Source organism: Onychomys torridus, chromosome 18 (genome assembly GCF_903995425.1).
Source record: "Onychomys torridus chromosome 18, mOncTor1.1, whole genome shotgun sequence".
NCBI classification, from domain to species: Eukaryota; Metazoa; Chordata; class Mammalia; order Rodentia; family Cricetidae; genus Onychomys; species Onychomys torridus.
Window position 1 is genome coordinate 49,213,518 of NC_050460.1, and position 20,748 is coordinate 49,234,265.

Consider the following 20,748-nt stretch of genomic DNA (forward strand, 5'->3'; position numbering starts at 1 on the left):
TTTGGAACTAAACGCTAGTAACGTTGTGCTGTGTTTGGGATTATAGCCTTCCTGGTGGGTGTGGAATAGTATCTCACTGTGGTTTTCCGTTGTATTTCCCTAATGACTAATGCCATTGAATACCTTTCCGTGTGCCTTGTGGCCATTTATATCTCTTCCTTGGAAGAATGTCTATTCTAGGCTACTGAGGTTTGAATGTTCTTACCAAAATGTGATGATGAAACGTAATCCCCACTGGGAGGCATTGAGAAGTAAGACAGGACCCTTCTTGAGGTGATTGGGTCATGAGGACTTAGGAGTGGATGGATATATTCATGGACTAATGAACTAACAGATTATCTCTAGAGCAGACCTGTTTTGAAAGCCAGCGTGGGCTCTGTGTCTTGCATGCTCTCTTCTTGCATCCATGGTCTGTCATATCGTGCCCCATCTGCAGAGAGCTGTTGTTATTAAGAGGACCTTCACCACATGCTGCCCTGTGACCTGCTCCAGAACTGTGAACTGAATCAACCTTTTTTCTCCATAAATTGATCACCCAGTCCATGCTTTCCACTTAGGTTAACAGAAAATAGACTCAGAAAAATCTGTTCTTGGATTTAATTCAAACTTTTCTTTTGTTATTGAAGTCTCAGAGTTCTTTATATGTTCTGTGTGTATGGTAAAAAGGTCTGAGCCCACTTTTGGATTTGAAAACCTACCCAAACCCGCTCATCCCTGAGCACAAAAATCCCACCAATCCCTAGGCTTGGCTTGAAATCTTACCAATCCCCACTCTGGGAAACTCCTCCCTCAAGAAACCCTCTACCAGGCTGTCTCCTGCTCAGTTCCCTACTGCTTGTCACTCAGGCACAGGCAGCTGTCCCCTGTGTCTTTCCCAATAAATCTCTTGTGTGAGGCTTGTTGTGTGGTGTGACTTTGTGGTATTTCTTGGCTCTTGACTGCCAGGATATCTTTCCCTTCAGAGCTGTAGCACTTCCACTGGGGAAGCCTCTCCCTTCAGAGCTGTAACACTTCCACTGGGGAAGCCTCTCCCCTCAGAGCTGTAACACTTCCACTGGGGACCAAACCCTTGCCAGAGAGCTGACTTACAAGTGCTCCTATAAACTGCCTTTTTAACTTTCTTGGTGATGTCTTTTGACATACAACTTAGAATTTTGATCAAATCAGGAATCTATTTGTGTGTGCACCTGTTTAATGTTTAAGAAACTGCTCCTAATCCAAAGCCTCACAGACTTACGATATGATTCCCCCCCCCCTTGTGTTTTGACCCTTACCTTTGAGTCTATGACACATTTGAAGTTAATTTTATATGTGGAAAGGTAAGATTCTAACACTAGCTATTGAGAAACACTCTTCTTGCCTTGAGTAGTGTCTGCATGGATGGTAGGTGAGTACAGATGTGTCTCTTTATGTCTGGATTCTTAGTGGGATGACAGTGATCTAAATGCCCATCTTACGACTATCCCACCCTGCTGTTCTCCTTACTGCACATCTGCAGCAAGCATTGGCACCAGGAGTGTGGGACTACAATATTGTTCATGTTTTTTCAAGGTTGTTCTGGCCACTTGAGATCTGTGCTTCGCCACAGTTTTTACAATGATCGTATTTGGTGCTTTGAGAAGGCAGCTGCTGGTTTTCTGCATCGGAGCCTGCACTGAATTTGTAGGTCATTTTTAAGAGTCTTTGAGTCTTTACACTATCAGATCATTCAAATGTCTTTGCATGATAGTCTAGAGCGCCCAGTGTGTAACTCTTGCATTTGTTCAATGTACGAGTCAAGTTTTTTATTATTATTAATCTTAAGTATTTTTTTGGATTCTATTGTAAGTGAAACAGTTTCACCAATTTCATATTGAGATTGTTCATTGATATATATATATATAAAATACAACAATGTTTATATCTTGTAGTCTTCAACTTTGTTGATTTTATTTACTAGCTTTTTTTTTTTTTGGTTTTTCGAGACAGGGTTTCTCTGTAGCTTTGGAGTCTGTCCTAGTTCACGCTCTGTAGCCCAGGCTGGCCTTGAACTCACAGAGACCCACCTGCCTCTGCCTCCTGAGTGCTGGGATTACAGGCATGCGCCACCACCGCCCGGCTCTTATTTACTGGCTTTATGAGTGTTTTACATGGATGCATCCAGATTTTTCTACAAATAGTTCATCACTGGTAAATACAGATACCTTCCCTCTACAATACAGATACTATTTGTTTGCTTAGTCAGATAATCCTTGGCTGAAACTTCCAGCATAGCTTTTTTTTTTTTTTTTTTGGTGGTACCAGGGCTCGAATCCAGGCCTTTCTGTATTCTAGGCCAAGACTCTATCACTGAGACATATCGCCAGTTTCCAGTATAACATATGATATGTTAAGAATGACATCATTATCTGATCTCCAAGGGACACTTTTGTCTTTTATCATTAAGTGTGACGTTAGCTATGGGTTTTCACTAAGCTATTTTTCAGCTTAGAAAATTCCCTTTATTCTCTTTTATCCCTGGTTAGGTCATATCCTCCCCCCCCCCCCCCCCCCCCCCGCCCCATACACCCATGAAAATGTACTGTATTATCTCAATGAATGCTTTTTCTGGTTACTGAGATGATCACATTTTTTTCTTCCTGATTTTATTAACATGGTATATTAATTGATCTTGTGTTGAACCATCCTTGCATTCCAATATGACTAGAGTGTGTTGCCAAATTCAATTTATGAACATTTTTGTTAAAAGTTTTGAATCTATAATTATAAGATATTTAGGTCTATAATTTTCTTCTTTTATGATTTCTCTCTTTGGCATTGTAACCAGGTAATACTGTCCTTATAGAATGAATTAGGAAGCTTTTCTTCTGCTTCTATTTTTTCTTTTCATTTTTGAGACAGGGTTTCTCTGTGTAGCTTTGGAGCCTCTCCTGGAACTCACTCTGTAGCCCAGGCTAGCCTCAAACTCACAGAGATCTGCCTGCCTCTGCCTCCCGAGTGCTGGGATTAAAGGCATGCACCAGTACTGCCTGGCCCTGCTTCTATTTCTTATTAAGTTTTTGAGAAGAGTGATACTTCTTTAAGTCTGATAGGGCCCTGGATATGATAATCAGGACGAGGGGGGAAAAAAAGAGAAGAAAAAGCTGGCTACAGTGGCACTTGCCTGTAGTCCCAGTGACTCTGGAAGCTGAGGCGTGATGATTCCTTGAGCCCCCAAATTTAAGGTCATCCTGGTTAACAAAGTGAGACCTCCCCATCTCAAAGTGTGGTAGACTTCACAAATGGAGGAGCCTGGGCACTGGGGTTTCCCTCATTCTTGGTTGGATGTTTTAGAGTTGTTGATGCAATATCTTTATTTCAGATCCATTCAGGTATGCTGTTTCTTCTACTGTCAGTTTTCAGTGTTTCTAAAAAGTTTTCAATTTTGTCTAGATTATCTGATTTATTGATATGTAATTATTCATAGTATTCTTTTACGGTCATTTCTATTTCTATAATATGGTGGTTAAGTCTTGATTTTTTTTCTATCCTGATTTTAGTAATTTGAGAATTTTCTCTGTTTTGGTTGATCACTAGTTAATATTTTCCAGTTTTTTAAATCTTTGGACTGTGTTAATTTCTTTTTGGTTTTAGACTCTCCACTTTATCTTTGCTACGCCCTTCCTTTAGTATTTCCTTATTGCTTTTTATCTATTTAATTTTCTTTTCTTTTTCAAGATTAAAATTTAGATTATTGCCAGATGTGGTAGGTTACACCTTTAACCCCAACACTCAGGAGGCAGAGGCAGGAGGACCTCTGTAAGTTCAAGGACAACCTGATCTACACAGTAAGTTCCAGGCCAGCCATGGCTATATAGTGAGACCCTGTCTCAAAAAGAATAATACCACAATTCTAGGTTATCAGTTTGAAAGTTTTCTTCTTTTAAAATGTAGACATTTACAGCTAAACGTTTATTTCCCCCAACATAACATTTTTATCAATTATTTGGGAATTTCATACAATGTACCCCGAGTACACTCGCTTCCCATTCCTCCCAGGTCTACCCTCTCACCCTTGTGCCCCCTGCCAAAAAAGGAAAAAAACTACATCAAGTCTAATTTCTATTGCCAATATACTCAGTGGAGCATGATCAAACTTCTAGTGGCCAGCCCCTTAAAGATAACTGGGTTCTTCCCCACCCCCGTCTCCCACCAGAATCTAAGCATGTCTATACATTTCTAAGCCCTAATTTTACGTATCCTACAAGTTTATATATGTCTATTGGCAGTCACCTCATGTCAGGATGCAACACATTCATAAACTCCCTCTGTAAGTCGAGGAGCCTCTGCCACAGTTTTGAACAAATGCCCCTTCATCCATCTGTCTCCCACTTGTCTGTAGTGTGACCTTGTGTCATTAAAGTCTGGGAATTCACTAATTTCTCCTCCCCTTCCTGAGGATAGTGTGCCACAAGCAGCTTTCTGTGTGGGTTTTCCCAGCAGCCACTGGGTAGATGGTACTCAGGCCATTCTTTGCAAGTGAGACCTCTGTCACTTTTGTCAGCAGGAATGTGGGCTGGTCCTTTCAAAGCTACTGCTTAGCTGTGGAGTGAGGAGGAGTCTAGGGCAGGTTCAGTACCATAAGTTCACCGTTCTTATTAAAATTGACTTATTTTTCTTGAACATCAGAAAGTCAGTGTTTTACCCCATTCCTAGAAGCATTTATACCCACAGGCAGGTGCAAGAAACATTATCGACATAGTGCATGCCTTCTTACTCAGCTTTCTCCAGTGTCTATGTCTTGTAGAACACAATGAAGATTTTGACATGGACCCAGCAGACTCAAGCTGCTGTAACTAGAAATCCCTCACACTGTTGTCTTAGAATCAAAACCACTTCCTTCCTTCTCCTCTGCCTTTTCCTTTCCCTATTTCAAGAATGCTCTAGAAACTGGAGTAGCCGCGGGTGGTGCCTTTCAGAGTTTTCACCCTGTGGTTCTCTCTCTGGAAGTCCATTGAGAATGTGTGAGAGTCCTCCGAGTCGTTGGGAAGCCTTCCACAGAGTGGCTGTGGTGCAGCTGGTTGCATTGTTGCCTGTATGAACAAGCCAGTTCCAAATCCCTGCCTGGTAAAGATTTGGTGTGAGCAAGGTTGTCCTTTCTCTTGAGGGTACAGAAGATGGCGGTTGACAGTGCAACTGTCTGTGTCTGGACACCCACTCCTTTCCTCTTTCCTCCTTCCTTCCCTCCCTCCTTCCAGCCTCCTTTCTTCTTCCAGTTTTTACTTCCTCCTTCTCGTATCTCCTTTTCCCTCCCTCCTTCCTTCCTTCCCCCTCTCTTTTTGCTCCCTCCCTCCCTCCCTCCCTCCCTCCCTCCTCTCTCTCTTTCTCTTCCCCTCTTTCTCTTTATTTCTTTTCTTTCTCTCCTCTCCTTTTCTCTTCTTTGCTTTTCTTTCTTGTGTGTCTGTCTGTCTTTAGTACCTGCTGTTGAACTCGGGATCTTATGATTGGTAAGCAATGCTCTATTACTGGCTCGTATCCTCAGCCCATAAGACTGATATCTTCTTACACATGACATAACATTAACCGATGAGTTCATGTAGACTTGAGGTTTCATGTGGGAAGATATTTTTATATCTTTTAAAACGTATTTATTCATTTACAATTTTATATAAATACATGACATATACTTTGATAATATCCTTCTCTCCATTATCCTCTCTTATCCGCCTTTCCCCTGACACTGAACCCCTTCTCCACACACGGGAAGATGTTTTTAATGACAGATCTATTTTAAAGTAGATTTTGATCTTTTACGATTTCATACATGAACACTGTATATTCTGGTATGCTCTCCCCATTGGTTCTTTTGTTAAAGCTCTGGTCCTATTTGGCTTCCTTACATAACATCTGGACAATCATGACACTTAAAGGTCTGTTTCATTGCAGATATTCTAAGTGCATTGGAAGGAAATTCTCCATGGGCTCTCTGTTTTTCAGTGATGTGGGGTAGAATGCAGGAACCCCCTTCCCCTTCTTCTTGGAAAGCCTTTGTGGATTTCATATGCTATTAGACTTTGACAACTGAGAGCAGACCCAAGCAGGATTGGGTTTAGCAGCAGGGTGCCTCCCTCTGCCCTATCCCAGTGGCTGCCACACTTGGGAACTGTAGCCATGGGTCTTCAGCTCCATCTCTTCTCTGTCTCTTTTCTCACTTTGACAGAAGCACTGGCCCCTCCATCCTTTCCCTTACTGGGAAGAGAATGAAGAGTACACCAAGCAGCCTTCTGCGTGAGCCCTCCATGTTCCTCACACCCACAATCCTTCTGCACCCTTGGGTGAGGCAAGGCGGGAGGGCTCCACAACTTTTCCACTATGCCTTTGGTGAATCCTGCTTCCGCGGTCTAGTCCTCAATTTGGAATGGAGCTTTGGTCATCAAGCCTCACAGGACACTGAGGCGGGCACTGACTCACTGTAACATTCTGTTGTGTTGACTCCAACACTGTGAAGGAAAACCTTGCTGCTGAAACACAAGAGAAAATTGCACCCATGTGCCTGCTCTTTCACCGGGAGGTGTCGTGTAATCTAGAGAACGTAACATTTTCACTCAAGGAAATGACCTCACGTAAGCTATCTTTGGTTTGGAAAAATGGTTCCCTCTGTTCTACAGGAAGAAGCTGAAGCAAAGCAGGACGATTTGTTGTGCTCAATAGGTGAGGAGGATTCTTGAGTTTCCCAGGAGATGGGGTCCTGAGGGGACCTGGTGGGACTCAGTTGGGAGCCATGGAGTGCTCTAGGGGAGAGAGAGGGGCTATTGGAAGGTCAGGGCTCAAAGAGAAAGGATGATTAATGACAGGGATTGCCGGGGCAATTTTGAAACAAGGATGCCTCATATGAACTGTTGATATGTTTACATCCAAACGTTTTATTAAAACAGTGCTGTGTACAGTAACCCTGTGTTTCTGGGAGCTTTGGGGGGGGGGACAATTAGTACCAAAAAGAAAAAAAAAGCAACAGCTAGGGTGAAGGGTGGGGAGGGAACTTGGCAGTGGTGTCGATGATGCACATGGAAGGCAAAGCTCACCAGGGAGACCCAGAGCCACCGGGAGCCAGAAGTGACGGTCTTCCCATTGTATGTGTAGACTGAAGGGTTTGGTACTTAAAATTTGCCATTATAAGAAATTTGAATACACAAACACTAAGCAAAAAGCTGTTCTATGGTCTTGGGTACCATCACTCAGTTTTCTGAAGCCTTTAAAAACACTTTATCACATATTATCGTGTAAGACATTCATCATACATAATAATGGGCTGCATTCAGACATTTCCATGTATGTATATGGTGTGTTTTGATGGTGTTCATCCCTCAACAGTCTGTCTTGTCCCCCTCCTATTCCATGGATCTTCATCAAACAGGCCATTAAAAAAAAGAAAGAAAGAAAGCCCAACAATTTTTAAGGGAACTGTGAGCTGGGAGTTAAGAGGGATGGAAGACTAATCCGGTTTCCAGGGTCAAGAGAAGTGACAGTGAGGCTTTGGTACTCTAGAGACGGTACAAGCTCCTTCACCTCAGGGACTTTTCTCGAAGGTCACCCATCACCCTTACAGGACAACGTCGAGTATCTTTTCCCATGAAGAAAGCATTCAATGTCCCCTCAGTCTTTCCCTCATACTCACCGATTACTTGAAAAGCGTGTGTTCCTGTTCAGTGTGTAGCTGGGTGGGAGTTGGAAGGGGATCCGTGGACTGGTTAAAGCCTCAAGAAGGTACGGAACGGTCTTGGGAAGTCACTCAACTTTCTCCGGTTGTCTGGAAGCCTGGGAAAACATGGTGAACTATCTGGACTTCCGGAGCGGTTGTGGGGTTGATTGTGTCGTTCTGTGATGCTCTTTAAGACCTAGGCTCATTCCATCCTGTCTCTGTGCTAGCTGATCCTCAGCTTGGCTCTTGTGTTGACAATATGGCTGCCACAGATCCAAGGCTTGCACCTCACATCCCAGCATCTATATAAGAAGAGAGCGTGAGATTGCTTTCTCTCTCTTTTATATCTATTAGAGAAGACACCATTCACAGACCTCCCCAGCTTATTGCCCACCAGATTCTATTGGTGGTTAAATCACATTTTCAGGCCCTGACTGCATAAAATTGGATATACTATTTTTGTAAACTTCTTTAACTTGAAGTGATTAATACTTTCCCCCACTAGATATAATATTATGTTATTTGAAATAAGTGTGGAGTATTTCATTGCATGGGCAACCCATTTCCCTTTCCTTTCTAAGGAAACAATTTTTTTGACCTTATATAATCAAGTCAATTGCATGTTTGGGCACTGAACTCAGGACTTTGCGGATGTGAGGCAAGCTTCTACCATTGGGCTACAACTCTATCCCTTTTTATTTTTATGTAGCCCAGGCTGGGAATCGGAGGACAGGAGGAAAGAAAAAGAGGCAGGGGAACATTGCATTTACCGATACACATTGATTTTTTTTTTAAAGATTTATTTATATATTATGTATACAGAAGAGGGCGCCAGCTCTCATTACAGATGGTTGTGAGCCACCATGTGGGTGCTGGGAATCGAACTCAGGACCTCTGGAAGAGCAGCCGGTGCTCTTAACCTCTGAGCCATCTCTCCAGCCCCATACACATTGATTTTATCTCAACAGTCTTCTCCTAACTCTTCAGAAAGGAAAATAAGATAACACCAACTTTTAAAATGTCCGAATTGGTTATTTGAAGCTAACATCATCTCATTGTCATGTTTAATTATGCAAATGTAACTAATTTTAACCTTCCAAACTACTTCTGAAAAGGAACTCTATACTTTCCTTGGTTTTTAAAAATTCCTTTTCCTTCACAGTAGAAGGCTGCTTAAACTCATCCAAATCACTTTGATTTTACACCTACAGTTGGTATCCTAACATCTCCATTTTCGACACTTATAAATGCCTTAATAGATACATGGACAGTAATTTAGTTTGACTTAAATGTAATAATCAGGCTCATTTATCTAGGCTGACAAGATTTCATTTCCTAATGATCTTTTATTGTAAATTTATTTGATTTCCTCTAATATATTGTCTCATTTCTCATCGCCTTTTCTTTTGAAAAAAATATGAATAATTTTGTATGGAATTATGGAGGTTTGGCTTAGAGCTGACAGTTCTGAGTAGCAATGACTGTCCCCACCCTTTTAAACAGATTAGATAGTTTGATAACAAAGTCCCAAGAAGAAAGGAGTGCTAGTTTATCTAGAAGTTGTTCTAGGAGACCTGAAGAATTGTACCTCTAGGGGTTCTTGGTTCCCTTGGACGACCAGGAAGTAAAGTAGTAGATCAACCTGCCTCCACTTCCGGGTTCCGAATTTTCAATGCCCTGGCCCACTTCAACATCTTCATACTCCGTTAATCCAGCTGGTCAACTGGTTATAAAACACAATCTTACAAATTGGTTAGTATTTTTTTTTTTATTTTTAAGAATTCATTTTAATGTGTATGGGTATTTTACCTGCATGTATGCCTGTGTATAGTGTCCCACAAAGACCAGAGAAGGCAGTGGATACCCTGGAAGTGGAGCTCCAGATAGGTATGAGCTGCCATGTGGGTGTTGGGAATGGAACTTGGGTCCTCTGGAAGAGCAGTGAGTGCTCTTAACCCCTGAGCCATCCCAGCAGCCCCCTATGTTGGTTAGTTTTGACAGACATCTTGATGCAACCTGGAATCACCTGGGAAGACAGCCTCAATGAGGAATGACTACCGCAGGTTGGCTGGCGGGCGTGTATGTGGGACACTGTCTTGATTGTTCATTGACCCATTCCACTGTGAGTGGCTCCACTCCCTAGGCAGGGTCCTGAACTGCAGAAGAGTGAAGAAAGCTATCTAAGCGGGAATCAAGCATGGATTCATGTTTGTTCTCTTGGCTCTTGACTGTGGATGTGATGTGAAAGCTGCTTGAGTTCCTCGTGTCCCTGAAACGGTGGACAGCAACCTGGAACTGTCCTTAAGTCCTTTCTTGCCTCCTGCCGCTTTTTTGTGGGGGTATTCGTCGCAGCAACAGACGTGAAATGAGAACACCTTCTTTTCTCCAGAACGGCTCCTTCTTTCCACATTTTGATTTCCATTTATTTATTTCACAGTCCCCCTCCGTCCAAGCTGAAAACTGGCACGACCTTTTGGAGACCGTTGGTGCGGCACCTCGTCTGCCGGTGCGGTACCTCGTCTGCCAGTGCAGCACCTCGTCTGCCGGTGCGGTACCTCGTCTTGACTCTTCCAACTTCCCCTCAGTCCCCAGCACCTGCTCTCACTCTTTCGGCATGCCTGTGGAGGTCAGGCGAGAACTTCCAGGGATCTGTTCTCTCCTTTCACCTTTTTTTAAAAAAAGATTTATTTATTTATTATGTATACAGCATGTATGACCAGAAGAGGGCACCAGATCTCATTACAGATGGTTGTGAGCCACCATGTGGTTGCTGGGAATTGAACTCAGGACCTCTGGAAGAGCAGTTAGTGCTCTTAACCGCTGAGCCATCTCTCCAGCCTCCTTTCATCCTTATATAGGTTCTGGGACCAAACTTGGGTCATCAGGGATTGTGTGGCAAGCCTAAACCATCTCACCAGCCCTGATTTATATTTTTATGTTGAAGCATTTATATCCAATAAATGAACTTTTGGGATTTTCATTGGCTTTTTTGAGACAGGGTTTCTCTGTGTACCCCTGGCTGTCCTGGAACTCACTCTGTGATCAAGCTGGCCTCCAACTCTACCTGCCTCTACCTCCCGAGTGCTGGGACTAAAGGCATTTGCCACCACTACCTGGCAATTCTTTTTTTGATATAAAATACATTGCAATATAGTATACCAGAAGACCATTTTAGGATTTGGAGCAAAGAGAGTAATCACGTAATATGTCCAGTGTTGTAGCATAATTTAAAGCTAGTAAGAGAATTTCATTCATTCTCATGGTTGTAGGAGATATAAATGGTATGTATGAACTTATCTGGAGATGGCTTGGGAACTGTAGGCTGGAGGTGGTCTTAAACCAGAGGCCTGGACTCTACATGTCTACCTCCCAGAAGGGAGAGGCCCTGCCTCTGTTCCTTCTTATTTACCTGCTTTGGGAGCTTTCTATATGTCAGGCTTTCTATTATACACTTTACATTAGTTTGGAGCTTTAGAGAAATCTCTAAGAAAGCCGCCATTGATATAGGGTACAAAGATGGCCTCCATTGTAACCCCCAAACCCTCTCACCAACCATGTCCTTAAGGGGTTGGGATGATGGGAGATTTTAGGTAGAAAAGGACAATAAATCATGAAGGAGTGATCAGGAATGAGGCTCCTGATTCCCCACTGCCCATGGCTAGCCTCTTCTCTGGCTGGTATGGCTAGACTCATCCTTTGAAGTCCTGTCTCAGGAGTGTGTACGGGACAGGCCTAAATTGGAGGCATTTCCAAAACTCTTATCTGGAGGGGTGGGAGGCAAGCTGTAGCCCGTGCCTTGCATGGTGGCACCACCTCCTAGCTACAAATTACTCATTTCAAACCCTGCATTAGGCGGGTGCCTGCTTGCCAAAGGAACTCTTGGGTTTTTATCCCCTCTATGTATATGCTCTTTATGGCCATAAAGTCGGGTTTTGTTTTGTGACTGTAAATTGGAGCCAGGGGAGTTTCTTTCTTCTCTATGACTGGGACCATGGTGAGGCTTTCTCTACAACCCGGCACTTTGTGCTCTCATGTGTGTGTGTGGGCAGAGAGCGGGAAGGAAGGAGTTCTTGACAGAGCCGTTCACCTGGTCTGAACAAGAGCTTTCATTTTTTCCCCTTGTCTTTAGTCATTATGGGGCGTGAGCTGAAAGCAGGATTTGTAGAGGGGCTATTTTCCTTTAAACTCTGTTTTGAGTTATAGAATGCCTGGCTTTTCAACACTTAGGTTATTGCTGAAACAATCCTGCAGACTTCTGGACTATGGTAGAATGTACTGGATGGCTTTCTGTTCTTTTTTGAATGTACCTCTCCACATTGGTTAAGAAGCCAACTAAGTATTTTCTCCACCAAATGGTGGTGGATTGGAAAGGACATCCGTGCTCACATATTCATTTAAACAATGTTTTTGAATAATATTTTTAAATCTATGTGTGCGCATGTGTGTGTGTGTGTGTGTGTGTGTGTGTGTGTGTGTGTGTGTGTGTTGCTTGTGTGTGTGTATGTGTGTGTCTACCATACCACAGTAAGTGGAGTTCAGAGGGCAACTTTCAGGAGTCAGTTTTGTACCACCATGAGGGTCATAAGGACCAAAGACTGTCTGGCTTGCTGATCGGCGCCTTTTCCCACTGAGCCATCTCAACAGTCCATTTAATTTACATTTTTGGAGCCCCTGCTCTGTGCCTGAGCTTGGAGATAAGGCTCCAAAGACAAATGACGTTAGGTCCTTGCTCTCTTAAGATAGGAGGCAAAGTAGACAGAGACAAGCTTCTTAAGAGGTGACCCTGGCTACATCTTGATAGAAATGAGCCAACCTAGGTGGTGGGGATGTGATGTTGCTGTTTTATAGATTTAATTTTTTTTTTTTTGGTGTGTGTGTGTGTGTGTGTGTGTGTGTGTGTGTGTGTGTGTGAGAGAGAGAGAGAGAGAGAGAGAGAGAGAGAGAGAGAGAGAGAGAGACTGTGTGTGAGCATGTAGTGCAGGTAAACACACACATATGTATGCTCGCATATGCAGGCCAGAAGTCAACCTCAGGTGTTGTTTCTCAGATGAAGTCCTCCTTGTTTCTTGAGCCAGGGTCTCTCTCTGGCCTGCAGCTCACCAATTATGGCAGGCTAGTAAGCCTCAGGGGTCCTTCTGTCCCCACCTCCCCTGGTGTGGGATTACAATTACATATCATCACACATGGATGTTTTCGCCTGGGTGCTAGAGATCAAACTCAAGTCTTCATGTTTACAAGACAAGTACTTCACCGACCGAGTCATCTGTGCAGCAAGCAGTCCCTAGTAAACTTAGGTTTTAAAAGAAGTTTTGGGTTCCTGGCAATATCGGGTAAAGGGGTTTCCTATATGTTCTCTGTCCACTCCACAGCCTCCCCCACTGTCTTGGGGTTTCTACTGCTCTGACAAAACACCATGACCAAAAGGCAAGTTGGGGAGGAAAGGGTTTATTTGGCTTACACTTCAACAGCACTGTTCAATGAAGAAAGTCAGGACAGGAACTAAAAGAGGGCACCTGGGAGCAGGAGCAGATGCAGAGGCAGTGGAGGGGTGCTGCTTACTGGCTTGCTTCCCCTACCTAACTCAGCCTGTTTTCTTGCAGAACCCAGGACCCACCAGCCCAGGGATGACACCATCCACCATGGGTGGGCCCTCCCCCATTGATCACTAATTGAGAAAATGCCATACAGCTGGATCTCATGAAGACATGTCCTCAACTGAGGCTCCTTCCTCTCTGATGACTCCAGCTTGTGTCAAGTTGACACAAACCCAGCCAGTACACCCATTATCCATATTCCACCTCAGAGCGATGGCATTTGTTACCGTTAATGAATCTGCACAGGCACACCCTTATTACCTGGTGTCTAATTTACCTTAGATTCCCTCTTGCTGTTGTACATTCAGTGGCTTGGACCAGTGTTCAGTGTCCCAAGTCCATCATTGGAGTATCATGCAGAGTAGATCCACTGCCCTGGAATCCTCTGTACCCACCGTGTCATCCTTCCTTCCCTGTAGCCTTTGGTAGCCCCTGTCTCTTCTCTAAAGCTCTGATCTGTCCAGCATGTCGTGTAGCTGGAATGACAAGCCCCAAAGCCTTTTCTGATAGAATTCTTTCACTTAACGATGCACTCAGGATTTTATCTTCTCGTTATTTGGGAGCTCTTGTTTTGGAGGTTGGTGGTGATGGGACAATCATGATCAAACTCATGATCTTCTCGCCCCAGTCCCTCCAAGGCTTAGACTGCAGACATGTGCTGCCAAGCCCAGATTAGTAACTCTTGACTTTCAAAATGTGGAAAAAACATTCTAGTGTGGGTATTGCTATAGTTTAGTGTCTACTCATCTACTACAGGATGCCGTGGGTCCCTCCGAGTTTTGATAAAGCTGGCTACTTAAGCAGGTAGAGAGGTAAAGACACAGAGAGATTGGTATCTTCACACACTCACACATATTCACACACACACACACACACACACACACACACACACGCGCGCATGCGTGCATGCACCCTCAGAGTGGGTTAATGAGATGGCTCAGAGGGAGCTTGCTGCTAAGCTCAATGATGACCTGAGTTTGGTCCCTGGGACCCAAATGGTGGAAGGAAGGAGACCAGCTGACTCAAACCTCCACATGCCTACTGTGGTCCTCACTTGAGTGTGCGCTCATGTACACATGCACACACACCATAGTAAATAAGTGTAAAACACAAGAAGTTCTGCTGGGATGAATTAAAGTCATGAATGTTGTTCAGAAAGTCGGGGGGGGGGGGAGAACCCAGGCTGTGGGTTGGAGCGCTGTTTGCTCCTCGTGACTCAGAGAACTGTGTGGCTTGTGTTTTTGGAAGAGCTTCCCTGCATGTTTTGGAAGGAAGCCCAACATTGGAGGTGGTGGTAATGGCGGTGATGTGGCAAACTGTCCAATTTGTCTGAACACAGGGAGCCACCCTCAATTTCTAAATAAACTCAAAGTGAGTCACGCCAAGAACAGACTCCACAGCCTCATTACAGGAGAACAATTATTGCCCCTATTCAGTGCTCGATGAACTCAGTGGGGTTTGCAGATACAATGATGCCATCGTGTGCCTGTGGCCAGCCAGGTCAATGTTTCACATAAAGCATCTCATGACCAAAGTCTTTTCCCCCTTGACAGATTGTAACATCATTTGTTAAAGCAACACACACATGGTGCTGGGGAGATGGTTCAATGGATATAGCATCCACTGTGGAAGTATAAGGTTGAAATCTGGGTCCCCAGAACCCACACAAGTGCCCGGTGAGTGTGGTGGCCTGCCTGTGATTCCAATGCTCAGAAGGTGGAGACGGGGCATCTCCAGAGAAAGCTGGTGGGTTACGTGAGCCCCATTGGTGAGCTGTGGGGGAGCCTGAGTCAGTGAAGAGAATGGAGATGAGTTGAGAGCCAGGAGCCCCACAGCAGCATACACATGTGAGCCCCACTCACTTCCATGCAATGTACACATGCATACATGCACACCCGCCATACATATATACATGTAAAAAGAAAGTCACACATTGGTGGACCTCATGAATTGTCTCTTGAATGTGCTGAAATTATTGATATCTCCGCCAGGACCGGTGTCCCTGAGGATGTCATGGGTTTACAGACTGAAGAACCCATATTTCACTCATTTTAATTTCCTCCCTTCCTGGCTAATCCCTTACTCGATGCCTAACCTTTGTGGTTATGCAGATTGTAGCATGTCTATTTAAGGCTTAAAAGCTGATATCCATATAAAAGAAAACATACAATATTTGTAGACTTTTTGGGTCTGGGTTACCTCATTAAGAATGATTTTTTTTCCTAACTCTATCCATTTACCTGCAAATATATGTACACATACATACACACATACATACATACATACAGACATACATACATACATACATACATACATATATTGTTTTTTTGAGGCTGGATTTCTCTGTGTAGTCCTGGTTGTCCTGAAACTCGATCTGTAGATCAGGCTGGCCTTGAACTCACAGAGATTCACCTGCCTCTGCCTCCCAAGTTGCGGGATTAAAGGTGTACACCACCACTGCCCAGCATTTCATAATTTTTAACAGCTGAGTAATATTTCAGAAATGTACCACATTTTCATTATCCATTCATTTTCCTAATCAGTTGATGGAATCTAGGCTCTTTTCAATTTCTGGCTATTATGAATAGAGCAGCAATGCACAGGAGACAGCGAGAATCTCTGTAGTGGGATGTAGAGTCTTTGGGTAGATGCCCAAGAGTGGTATAGCTGGAACTTGGGGTAGAGTTATTTCTATCTTCCCAAGGAACTGTCACACTGATTTCCATAGTGGCTGTACCAGTTTACACTCCCACCATGGATGAGTGTTCCCCTTACCCCACATCCTCGCCCGTATGAGCTGTCATTTGTTTTATTGATCTTGGCCATTCTGATTGGTATAAGATGAAATCTCCAAGTAGTTTTGATTTGCAGTTTGCAAAAGCATGTTGAAAGTGTAAATCCTGGGAGGCAGGTGTTGTTAATCTCTGTTCAGCCCCACTCTTTTTCAGACTCAACAGCTCAATGTGGGGATCTCTTTTACAATATTGAACTATTGAAAAATCTTACTACAACAATGTCTACTCTTTGGAAAAAAAAATACTCACATATCTAGGGAGGGATCCTAAATTAAGTAATCCTGCAGAAGTAAAAGGCTTGGTCATTGTAGAGTTCCTTACAATAGAGAGAAAGCTACGTTCAGCTTGTTAGCAAACAAAATAGAAATAAATATTTAACATTAGAATACTGCTTAATAGCCAAATGTCCGAGAAAGCAATGCTGGTGATAAACGTGCTTATCGTGGAGGTTGACAGAGGAAGATGGGAAGATCCACAAGGCAGAGCCTGTGAAAAAGCAGCTGTAAACTGATCTGTGTACACAGCTATGGGAAATGAATTCACCTGTGGAAACCAGCAGTGACGTCAGAATTTGAGGCAAGGGCTAGGAAAATAGGATTCATTCATTTGCTGAAACCCTTCTTACTATTGATATGATATTTTGTCAGTTATGTTTTATTAAATGTTTTATTTAATCTTCATACATGCATATAATCTATTTGGATCTATCTATTCACCCCCATTCTTTCCCCTTCAATTCCTCATTTTTCTCTCTCAACTTCCTCTTGTTTTTTTTTTTTTTTTTTGATACAGGGTCTCACTATGTAGCCCCTTCTCTCTCTCTTTTTAATTTAATACTCACCAAGTCCATTTAGTGTTTCATATATGTGCATGACTGTGGGACCATTTATTATAGTGGTTCTCAACCTTCCTAATGCTGCGACCCCTTTATACAGTTTCTCATGTTATGGTGACCCCCCAACCATAAGATTATTTTCATTGCTATTTCATACTGTAATTCTGCTACTGTCGTGAATGTTAATATAAATATCCACTATGCAGGATATCTGATATGCAACCCCTGTAAAAGGGTCATGCGACTCCCCAGAGGGGTCAGGACCCACTGTGTTAGACCATATAGGTCGCTTCTCAGGGCTCATATCCCTGAAGAAAATTCATTCTCCATCTCCCAGTGGCTGTCAACTGCCAGTGGCTTCTCAGATAGGGGTGGCACTTCATGAGCCTCTCCACCAGCCGTGCTGGGGTTTTGACTGGCTTGATGCTGTGTACAAGTCTTACGTATTCAGTCACAACCACTGTGAGTTCATGTGTGCAAAGGGGCTGCCGTTTCTGACAAATACGGTTTTGCCGAAGCCATCCGCTCTCTCTGGCTCTGGCCATCCTTTGGGCCCCTCTTCCAAGGTGACCCCTGACCCCCGAGATGGTGGTGGTGATGTAGACATCCCATTTAGACCCGAGCCTTCCAGTCCCTTATTTTCTGCGTGTTGACCAGCTGTTGGTCTCTGTATTAACTACCATCCACTGCAAAAAAGAAGCTTCCCTGGTAATGGCTGAGAGATGCACTAATCTATGGGTATAAACATAAGGACTTGGGAGGGAGGACGGGGGAATCCATGGCTGATATGTGAAATTAAGTTAATTATATAAATATAAATATAAATATAAATATAAATATAAATATAAATATAAATATATATAAAGGACTTGGGGGCAGTTTATTACTAGGTCCATCTAGCAGAATAATAGTATCTGGTTCTTCCCCAGGTCTTATGACCTAGCCGGCCATGAGCTGGCTGAATTACTTTCAAATTAAGGTCTTATAGCATTCTTTTATGAAGAATGCCCATAAAATTATGTGTTTGTGTGTGTGTGTGTGTGTGTGTGTGTGTGTGTGTGGCAAACTTTAAAATAAGTTCTTTTTTTTTTTTTTAAATGTGAATTCTAAAATTGCTCTGAGATCATGAAAGTGAAAAAGAAATAAAGGGAAACAATTTCCTTAGTGCTATCAACGGCAAGCGTGAGGACACGAGTTCAAATCCACAGCACCCACGTAAAAAGGCCACACTCAAAGACGCAAGCGTCATGGGGAGAGGGGAAAGGAGAAGCTGCAGCAGAGAGCGTGCTGGCTCTCAGTCTGGCTCCGTGTTCCGGGAGAGACCCTGCCTCAAGGGAGTAAGGGAGGAGTGACAGAGAAGGACATTGGGTGTCGTCTTCGGGCTCCATGCATGTGCACAGGCATCCACACCCATGCTGCAGCTGCAGGTGCATACACACCACACACACATACACACACACACACACACACACACACACACACACACACACACAAAAGCACCATGACATTCAAAGCAGAGTTTTTGGATGTCCTCAGCTTGTGGTTGAAAGTTAATACTTGCCCTCTAGTGGCTTAACATTGTCAACAGCCAAGCTTCGGTGCTTCTCCTGAAGCCTCTGTTACTGGAGATCATGGTACTGTTAAATAAAAGCACACGTGGGGAATATAAAAAGCATCAGCGATCTACCCCTTCTATCCTAAATTGGCCCTTGGCCTTTCCCCCATGTTTCCTAAGGCAGGGCCCAAAAGAAGTTGAAGGCCTGGGCTGTGGAATGCAAATGATTGGATTTTATAATCTGTTCTGTCAACCACTGGTGAGGTGTGATCCTGCGCACCTGGTACCCTCGCTTGCCTGGCAGCTCTCTGGGACCATACTAAACAGTACTACCCCACTGAGTTCTTCAGAGGCAAAATGCTCACGGCACTGGGTGGTAGTGCAATGATATGTTACCATTGCCTCTCTTTTTCTAGTACCAACCCTGGAGTAATAGTACTCTTGGTGCTGGGGTGAACAAAGAAATAAGCTGTTGGGATGGTTGATTTTAATTGTCAGCCGAATCTCCAGAGAAAAGAGCCTTCATAAATGATTGTCTGCATTTGCTTGGTCTGTGGGCACGTCTGTAGGGATTGCCTGGATTGCTTTAATGGATATGAGAAGACCCAGCTTGACAATGAGTGGTACCATTCCCCGACTGGAAGGGATGGCCGGTATAAAAGTAGAGGAAGCCTGCTGAGCTCTACACACATATGTATTCATTTCTCCCCACTCCACTGCGGATGTGACGTGACGCGACCATCAGCTGTGACTTCCCTATGGTGACAGACTGTGACTAGGAATTGTGAGCTAAAATGAACCCTTCCTCCCCAAGCTGCTGTTTATCAGGATTTTTTTTTTTTTTATTACAGCAGCAGAGAGGAAACCAGAGCAGACAAAGGTCCACAGGCTCTTCAAGGCTTTCTGACTACTTAAGGAGGTCTGTGTGCATGCTGAGATAATGAAAGCTCATGTCTTGTGAGTGTTAAAGCTCTGATAAAATAGGACATTACTGCTTCGTAGATGGTAGGTTCATGGTTGTGTCTGTGTTTTCCATACAGTTCTCATGATCGACAACCGCCTACTACCTGACACCTTAGTTGACAGCATCTTTCATTTATGTGGTATGTAAAATACCTGTCCTGAACGGGGAGAGTTCCAGACTCAGCAAAATAAGGCTATCAGTCATAGGTTATGCCATCAACAACAGCTACAAAACTCAAGTAAATAAAAGTCTGTATTTACCAAGATCCACTAAAAGGTAGTCTATATGATAAGCATTTTTAATAATAATCTTTAGAAGTTCAATGAATGTGGGACATGGAAAACGCCTGGAGAAGCCATACATGATCTTTCAGACATGGCTACAAGGATTCCCAAGGTTATACTTGAGCTGGATTGAGATACAAGGAAGGTAGACTTGGTTATTAGAAAGAGACATAGGGGGCAGTCCTGGAAGAGAGGGCTGCCGTGTGGTTTTGACCTGGAGAAACTTATCCTTTGGCGGTTTCCACACTCTGACTACTTGCTTATTGTCAGAACCTCCATTACATTGTGCCAAATGGGGGCTTAGCCCTGGGTCTCCTGCATTCCTTTCTGTCTCTTTACTTTGTAATTGTAGTGGCTTTAAGTTACCTCCTCAGCCTCAGCATTGCTGACACTTTGGGTTGGGTGGTTCTCTGTAGTAGGTCTTTACTGTGCATTGTGGGATATTTAGCATCATGTGTGGCCTTTATTTGTTAGATGGTCATAGCACCTCCCAGTTGGGATGACTGAGGTTTCTAGACATTGCCAGATGTCCCTTGGAAACGTGTGTGTGTGTGTGTGTGTGTGTGTGTGTGTGTGTGTGTGTGTGTGAGACATTCACAAAGCCTAGAATTTATTTTTGATAGCTCTCCAATCTTGCCAATGAGGTCTTTGCAGTGGGTTGCTATACTCCATTGTAAATTTACCAAGGGACCACTCTGTCCTTTAACCACCAGTTTAATTTATTAGTCTAATTTGTTTTGTGACAGGGTCATACTATGCAGCTCAAGCTGATAGTGAACCTGTGATACTCCTGCCTCAGTGTCTCAAATGCTGAGACCAAGTATGCACCACCACACATCTGAAAACCATTAATCCCTAATTGTGGTTAGGTGGAGGGGACTGATTCCTGGGAGCACTTTTTTATTTTTATTTTTATTTTTTTTGGTTTTTTGAGACAGGGTTTCTCTGTGTAGCTTTGTGCCTTTCCTGGAACACACTTGATAGCCCAGGTTGGCCTCAAACTCACAGAGATTCGCCTGGCTCTGCCTCCTGAGTGCTGGGATTAAAGACATGCATCACCACCG